The sequence below is a fragment of the Eublepharis macularius genome, chromosome 13, assembly GCF_028583425.1.
Source record: "Eublepharis macularius isolate TG4126 chromosome 13, MPM_Emac_v1.0, whole genome shotgun sequence".
In the NCBI taxonomy this organism is placed as follows: Eukaryota; Metazoa; Chordata; class Lepidosauria; order Squamata; family Eublepharidae; genus Eublepharis; species Eublepharis macularius.
In genome coordinates, this window is record NC_072802.1 from 64,647,229 (window position 1) to 64,655,542 (window position 8,314).

Below are 8,314 nucleotides of genomic sequence, written 5' to 3' on the forward strand. Positions count from 1 at the left end.
CCTTTGAAACCAGTGTCACAACTCTGCCAAATTCTTCTGAAAAGGTGGCAAACAAATCTGTACGGTAAATAAATAAGAATCTAAGAGCAACCCTGCTAGATCGGAACAATGTTCTATCTCGATATATTGTCGAAGGCTTTCACGGCCGGAGAACGATGGTTGTTGTGGGTTTTCCGGGCTGTATAGCCGTGGTCTTGGCATTGTAGTTCCTGATGTTTCGCCAGCAGCTGTGACTGGCATCTTCAGAGGTGTAGCACCGAAAGACAGAGATCTCTCACAGTGTGGAGAGGATGTTGGCAGGTAAGAAGAGTAGATATAAATTACCTGCCAACATCTTCTCCACACTGTGACACTGAGAGATCTCTGTCTTTTGGTGCTACACCTCTGAAGTTGCCAGTTACAGCTGCTGGCGAAACGTCAGGAACTACAATGCCAAGACCACGGCAATACAGCCCGGAAAACCCCCAACAACCAATGTTCTATCTCATTCAGTATCCTTTTTTCACATGGTGGCAAAAGAGAGACAACCCCCCCAGGTGTCCTACAAACTGGGCACAGAGCCAAAAGCCTCTCTCGTCCATCCGTCCCCCCACACACTGGTGTTCAGACTGCCTCTGAACATGGAGGTTCCACGCCACCATAAATGAATGCATACAGGCCTCCTTTGTTTTCGCCATCCAGTCATTGGCATTGAGTGGCTCTACTGGCACCTTAGAGACCAACAAGATCTTCAGCGTGTAAGCTTACTCTTGAAAGCTTACACTTAGAAAACCTAGTTGGTCTCTAAGGTGCCACTGGACTCAAATCCTGCTGTTCTTACTGCAGACCAACAACCTGGGCCACCCACCTAACTGGCGTTGAGAGCTGAGCTGCCTCTGGTGCTAGAGATGCTACTGCCGTCGTGGCTGAAGTATCTGCTGGCTCCGTGCCTGCCTTGTGGGCTTTGGGGGCACTGTGTAAAGCAGGATGCTGAACTAGAGCTTTGCTCTGATCTGGCGTAAGGTCACCTGCCTCCAGGTGGCGCCTGGAGGTCTCCTGGAACGACAACTGATCTCTAGATGAAAGAAGTCAATCGGATGCTTTGGCGGGTTGACTCTATGGCATTGTACCCTGCTGAGGTCCCTCCCCTCCACGGGTTCCGCTGCCAAATCTCCAGGAATTTCTCTGCCTGCAGTTTATTTATTTATTTATTGCATTTCTAGACCGCCCTCCCCATCGGACAGGCTCAGGGCGGTGTAACAGCATACAATTTATAACATACAGTTTAAAACAATAAAAACATTATAAATAAACATTTAAAAACATTATCCATGTGCAATAAAATTCCTCAGATGGCGGATATAAGTATGTGTCACACTTTATGAGCATGGGTGGTGGACGGTCTTCAGTGGTATGGCCGGCAAGAGGACAGCCTAGCCCCCACCAAATGCCTGGCGGAACATCTCCGTCTTGCAGGCCCGGTGGAATGATAACAAATCCCACCAGGCCCTAGTTTCCTCAGACAGAGAGTTCCACCAGGTCGGAGCCAGGACTGAAAAGGCCCTGGCTCTGGTAGAGGCCAGACGGACCTCCCTGGGGCCAGGGACCATCAGCAAGTGCTTATTAGCTGATCGAAGCGACCTCTGGGGAACATATGGGAAGAGGCGGTCCCAAAGCATGCTGGACCCAGTCCGCATAGGGCTTTATAGGTCAACACCAAAACCTTGAACCAAAACCTTTAAGGTTGGTAACCTTAATCCAGTAAAATGTTTCTCCATGTTCATAGGCCTTGAATACCACATACTTCCAGTCATATCAGCAACCCTACAGAATACATACAATGTTCTGGCATTTCCCCCGGTACATTTTGAGTTGCTTGCAAGTGTCAGTCCATGGACCAACAAATTTTGGGATCACTGCTGACTTTTTCTTCAAGGGAAAAGATTTTCCCCCACTGAGGCTTCTTATGCCGTCCCACCCGTTATGGGCACAAGAATTCATTACGCATACATATTTCAAAAATCAATAAATAGCCAAGCATTTGGCAACACTTAACCCTCTTTTACTCTGCCATTTACTCAACATGTTAGTGCTTAATAGGAACCTCGCCTGTTAAATATTCATGGACAGATCTAACGGAGGGTAACACATCACAGTTTGATTCAATTTTCTTAACTCCATTCATTCATGGCAAAATGAACTGTTTGGAGAGAATGAAAATTGTGTTCGCCGGAGGAGTAACAACTGAATTACTTATTTCGAGGTCGGTGTCATGGCCTATTTATAAGAACTTGTTAATATTCCTGTACCCAAGTGATGTAGTCATTGGCAGTTCAATGGAAGGGCCAGTTTTGTAGGTCCAGTAATGCAGGTTCCAGGGAACTGAATACAAGAAAGCCCGGACTGTTTGTTAATGGCTCTCTCATGTCATTTCCTGCAAATGGAAAGGAACGATTTCCCATCTTTTGGTACGCTGCTGCTTAAAGCAGTATCCATGGAGAGAGGCAGGATACAAATATTTGAATGAATAAAAGTGATGAAGATGAGAAAGGAATCGCCAGTTTACTTTGGTCGAGGCCAGATCGTTTGGCATTTAAGTGTGATGGAAATGGTCTAGTTCTGTCTTGGACATACTGTAAGAATATGTCCTACACTGAGTCAAATTGCTAGTCTGTCTCACTTAGCAATGTTTGCTTTGACTAGCACAGATGAACAAAGCTGCCCTTATAATGAATCAGGCCACTGGTCCATCAAGGTTAGTATTTCGGGATGCCAGACAGAGCTTGGCAACTGGCGCGAGACTTACCAGTGGCACGGGGGCTTGGTGTTGACACACTGATGTCCGTGGCAATGCACTGATGTCACTCCTTGTATGACATCAGCATGTCACCAGGGACACTCTAGCATTTTGCAAAAACTCTGTGGTTTAGCCATAGAGCCTTTGCAGAATCATAGAGCATTCCATATCACGTCCAGTTTAAACCAAAAGTGATGTTAGCATGTCAGCTCAATACTGGCATGCCAGCACCCACCTACTCCCACCCCCCGATTCTTCTCACCTGTGCCCGATGGCTGGCATTGATTACTCAGACTGGTAACAGCTCTCCAGGGTCTCAGGCAGAGGTCTTCCACATCACCCACTGCCTGGTCCTTTTAACTGGAGATGCTGAAGATAGAACCTCAGACCTTCTGTGCACCATGCAGATGTTCTCCCATTGAGCCACGGCCCCTTCCCAAAGAGAGGTCTTTCCCATCACCTCTTGCTGCCCGGCTGTAGTGACTTGGAGGGTGCTTTAGCTAGGAGTGTGGCGGCCCTCATTTTACTCTAAGACATTTAGGCTATCCCTTGTGCTGTCTTGAAGAAGAACCCAGTTGTCTCTGTCTAGCATCCCTGCTGTGGAGACCTGACCCCTCCGTTTCCGACAATAGAGGAAGGAGCCAGCCCTAATGCTTCTATTTTGTATTGGATAATTTGGCAGTACAACTCTGATTTTTGTTTGTTTGTTTAGCTGCCTTGAGCATGGAAATGGAGTGGCAGGGTACAAATTTATATTAATATTTAAATAAAAATATCCAGCCTTGCCGTCACATAATGTCCAAAATAATTAGAGTCCAAAATAATTTTTGGATAAAATTTACTTAAAAACAAGGATCAAACCAGTGCCGCCTAAAAACCAGCCTTCATAGTCTCAATAAACCCCGCAGACAATAGTCACAGAATGAGCAGTGAAAACACAAACAGGCCACACTAGGGTGCCAGCTCCAAGTTGGGAAATTCCTGGAGATCTGGGGGGTGAAACCTGGAGAAACTTGGAGAAAGTGGGGTTTGGAGAGGGAAAGGACCTTGGAATGTTATGATTCCACAGAGTCCACCCCCCAAGGGAGTAATTTTCTCCAGGTGAACTGATCTCTGTGGCCTGGAGACCAGTTGTAATTCCGGGAGATCTCCAGCCACTACCTTGAGGCTGGCAACCCTAGGCCACACCAAAAAAATCATATTATATAAAGACTGAGAGGATAAAATAATCTTAACAGCCACTAAAACAGAGGAGCTCAGAAGACAAGCAAGAGGTCTGGGAAGTATATTTCATAACTGGGGTGCTACCATGGAAGTCCCTGGCCCTACCCCCCAAATATCCAAAGGCCAGTGTGTTCAGACGAAGGTTTTAAACGATGGAGAGCCAATGTGGTACAGTTAGAGTTGCCAGGTCCGGGTTGGGAAATTCCTGGAGATTTGGGGTGTGTGTGTGTGCCTGGAGATGGTGGGGTTTGTGAAGGGGAGGGGCCTCAGAATGGTACAATGCCATAGAGCCCATCTTCCAGAGCAGCCATTTTCTCTAAAGGAACTGATCTCTGTCGCTGGGAGATCAGTCATAATGCCAGGAGATTGCCAGCCCCCAGCTGGAGGCTGGCAACCCAAGCTACAGGGTCGGTGTAGAGCTGGAAAAATCAATATTCAAATTTCTACCCTGCCACAAAGCTCACTCGATACTTTGGGGCCAGTCTTGCTCTCTGCCTAACCTACATCACAGGGTTGTTGTGAGGACAAAACAGAGGGGTGAGAGAACCATGTATGCTTCACTGCGCTCTGTGGAGGAAGTTTGAGCTGAAAATGTTCGGCTGCTTCAGGTGCCCTGGACCTCCTGTATTTAGGGTTTAATGTGACCAGAATCTTCTCAAAGGGTTACTGAAGAAACATTGTCCCTACTTTTTCCTCAGGTCGTTCTAGAGCTTAGCTTGCCAGGAGACTCAAAATTCCTTGCCCTCTTCAGCCCCTCCATTTAGCCCTGTCAAGAATTTCTTCCACTCACAGACTTCGACCCCGAGTCTTTTTCTCTCCTCAGGCTTTGTTTGGAAGCCAGAGCGACGGTCCGGCCTGCACAGAACGTGACTCGGCAGCAGAGGGCAGCTTTTCTCTGTGCAGGGGCCTCACCCTAAAGAATGCTTCCAGATGTGCCAAGATGCCTTATTCATTTTGTCGGGGGAGGGGGCTGCTCTGTCCTGCCTAAAGCAATGTCTGAGGTGAATGTGAAGGTTGGGAGGGAGCTTTGAAGAGTTCTGAGGTAAACTTGAGGGAGGGGAGTTTGACACAATTATCATCATCATCATCATCATTAATGATGATGATGATGATGATAGATTTATCTACCGCCCTTCAGGACAACTTAATGCCCGCTCAGAGTGGTTTACAAATATGTTATTATTATCCCCACAACAATCACCCTGTGAGGTGGGTGGGGCTGAGAGAGCTATAAGAGAGAGCCGTGACTGACCCAAGGTCACCCAGCTGGTTTCTAGTGGAGTGGGGAATCAAACCTGGTTCTCCAGATTAGAGTCCTGTCGCTCTTAACCACTACATCAAACTGGCTCTAAAAACTCGTGGCACTTTGGAAAGCAGCCAAAACTATATTTTGGAGGCTGTGGCAGTCCAGTCAGTTAGCTTCGATCCTGCCTAGCAGTGTACCTACCAAAGTTTAGAAAATATGAAAAATGAAGACTAGAGCTCCCTTTTAATAAACCCAATTCCGCACCCTGTTTTTAGATCAAGATGTTACTGTCTGTAGCAGTAGAAAGGAGCAAGAGTCTAATAGCACCTATAAAACTAACAAAATTTGTATCAGGGTACGAGCTGGATAGGTATCTGAAGAAGCAAGCCGTGGCTCACGAAAGCTCATACCCTGCCACAATTTTTGTTAGTCTTATAGGTGCTCCTGGACTCTTACAGCCTGTTTTTGAATCCCAGAGCCCAGCTCCAGAATATATGAATCACCAAGAGAATACCTCTGAGAAGGGTTGCCAATTCCAGGTTTGGAAATTCCTGGACATTTTGGGTGAAGTCTGGGAAGGGCAGAGTTTGGTCAGCTCCGCCGGGATGTAATGCCCTAGAGTCCACCCGCTGAAGTGGCCATTTCCTCTGCTGTAGCCTGGAGATCAGTTGTAATTCCGGGAGAATTCCAGGCCCCTCCTGTAGGTTGGTGACCCTTCCTCTGAACAGATGAAAAGCAAATTTGTCTCACCACTGAGTTACTTTCCCTCACAAATCTGGGATTAGTGCAGGATTTTTAGGGGAGACCCAGCCCCAGCCTTTTTAGAAGTTACTTTCTGTTTTGGTGTTTGTGCGACATCGCTGCTGTCACAATAACCGTACGACATGTTCTGGGTTCTGGCTGCTGCTTCATCTCTGTTCGCTCTCTATCCCAGCCAGTAAATATCATTGGCTAGAATTCAGGCTATCAGCTCAAGTTTCCCATCTCTAAAATGGGAATAATGACAACATCGCTCGCCAGTTGGGAGAACGTTTGGGTTAGGGGAGGGATAACGTCAGGGCAAGAGGGCAGGGTCTGTGCGTGGGCCTTGACTTGGGTCTGGAAATCAAACCCCAAATATAAAGCAAAATTAAATTGGAAGCCCAAACTCAGGAGTTGCAGATAAGATTTCCATCCTCCAGGGGCTTGGCATTCCCTGGGAATTAAATCTCTAGGCCCCAGAGATCTGTTCCCCTGGAGGAAATGGTAGCTTCTGAAGGCAGACTCCGTGGCATGACGTTACACTGCGTCTGAGCTCCGGCCTTTGCCCAAACCCCTGTCTTCCCATGCTCTGTCCCCAAATATCCAGGAATTCACCAAGCTGGAGTTGGCAACCCTAGCTGCAGAAGCAGATTTGAAATTCTGAGTTGCCTCTTTGGAATCAAGCCATGCAAGCTGATTCTGGTCCTTTGTAAATTCCCTCTTGAGTGTGAGACAAACAGGGAGAAAAAGGATGAAATCAGTAGGAGCCGGGGCGTTTTTAAAAAGCCTCTTCAAATTGGAGTGGATTTTCAGCGGTTGGGGTGAGGAGGAGCAGTGTGTTTTTACCGGTACGTGTGCAATGTGTAATTTTGAGAATGTTTCAATACTGTTCAAATTCATGCTGAGGAATGTTTTATTTTTTCCTTTTGGCACTATCAGAGAGCAGACCTCTTGTGTCTGTAGGCAGGGATTCAACCAATGACGCTTCCCAGGCAGAACGCCACCATGTCCAGAAAAGCTTTATCACCTTGTAGTGCCTTTAAGACCATTGTACAGTGAGGAGACAGTGGATCTGTTTGTCGTCTTACACTCTATTCATGCCTGCACTGGCAATTCCCAGCTGATTACTAGAGATTTGCCCAGCCTCTTGCTATGGCAGGACTCCTGCCAGCACACTTCATTGCCTGCTGTGACTTGGAGCAGTAGCGGGAGGGGAAAAAACAGCAACATTGTCTACATCGCTTTTGGGTATAACCTGGAAGTGGCAGAGCGTAGCTCTAGGAATTGCCAGAAACTCTATGGTTTTGAATTAGGCTCCACTTCCCCCCCCCCGCCCCCACAAATCTTCAGGAATTTCTAGTGCAATTAGGCACAGCAACTTTTAAAAATCTAGGCTTGCCATTTAACTGTGGGTGGTGGGTATTTGCCAGAAATGGTGTCACTGGTACAGCCAGCTGCAGTACTGCAGCCCAAGCTCTGCTCACAACCCGAGTTCAATCCTGGTGGAAGCTGGGTTTAGATAGACAGCTCAAGGTTGACTCAACCTTCCATCCTTCCGAGTTTGGTAAAATGAGAACCCAGTTTCCTGGGGGTAAAGTGTAGATGACGGGAAGGCAATGGCAAACCATCCCGTAAAAAGTCTACCAAGAAAATGTCGTGATGCGACATCTCTCCATGGATCAGTAATGACTCAGTGCTACCTTTACCTACCACTGGTACAGCACCATTTTTAAAAATGGGAGACCTAGTTGCCCTACAGCGCCTCTGCTAAAAAGGCCGTGTCCCGTGTCCCTGCATTGCAGAGAAAGCTTGTTGGTTAATCTTAGGCCATTCACTCCCACTTAGCCTCAACTATCTCACAGGTTATTAGAGCAGACTGGAATGGAGAATTATGTACGGTGCCCCGAGCTTTGGGGAGGAAAGGCCCAGATGAAAACGTATTAGACAGAATAATCCACTGTAGATGGTTTAGTTGGGCAGGTTTTAGATAAGGGTTCCTCAACCTTTTTGAACCTGTGGGCACCTTTGGAATTTGAACACTGGATGGTATTCATAATCACAAAATGGCTGTCACTAGAGGTGGAGCAATCCACAAAAGGACTGCCACAAGAGGCGCAGCCAACCACAAAACCTCAGGGACTGAAATCATGCATCACTCTAATAGTAACTTCTCAGCATTTCAGACAGAAGCCATTCTGCTCCCATTCTGTTCTTCAGTGGTGACATTCTTGGCTTTTAGCTACATGATAATTGCAGTAATAGTAGTATTATTTTTAGCAGACCAGTCGTCCATCAACTGCATCCTCTCTTTCTTCATCCGTTCGAAG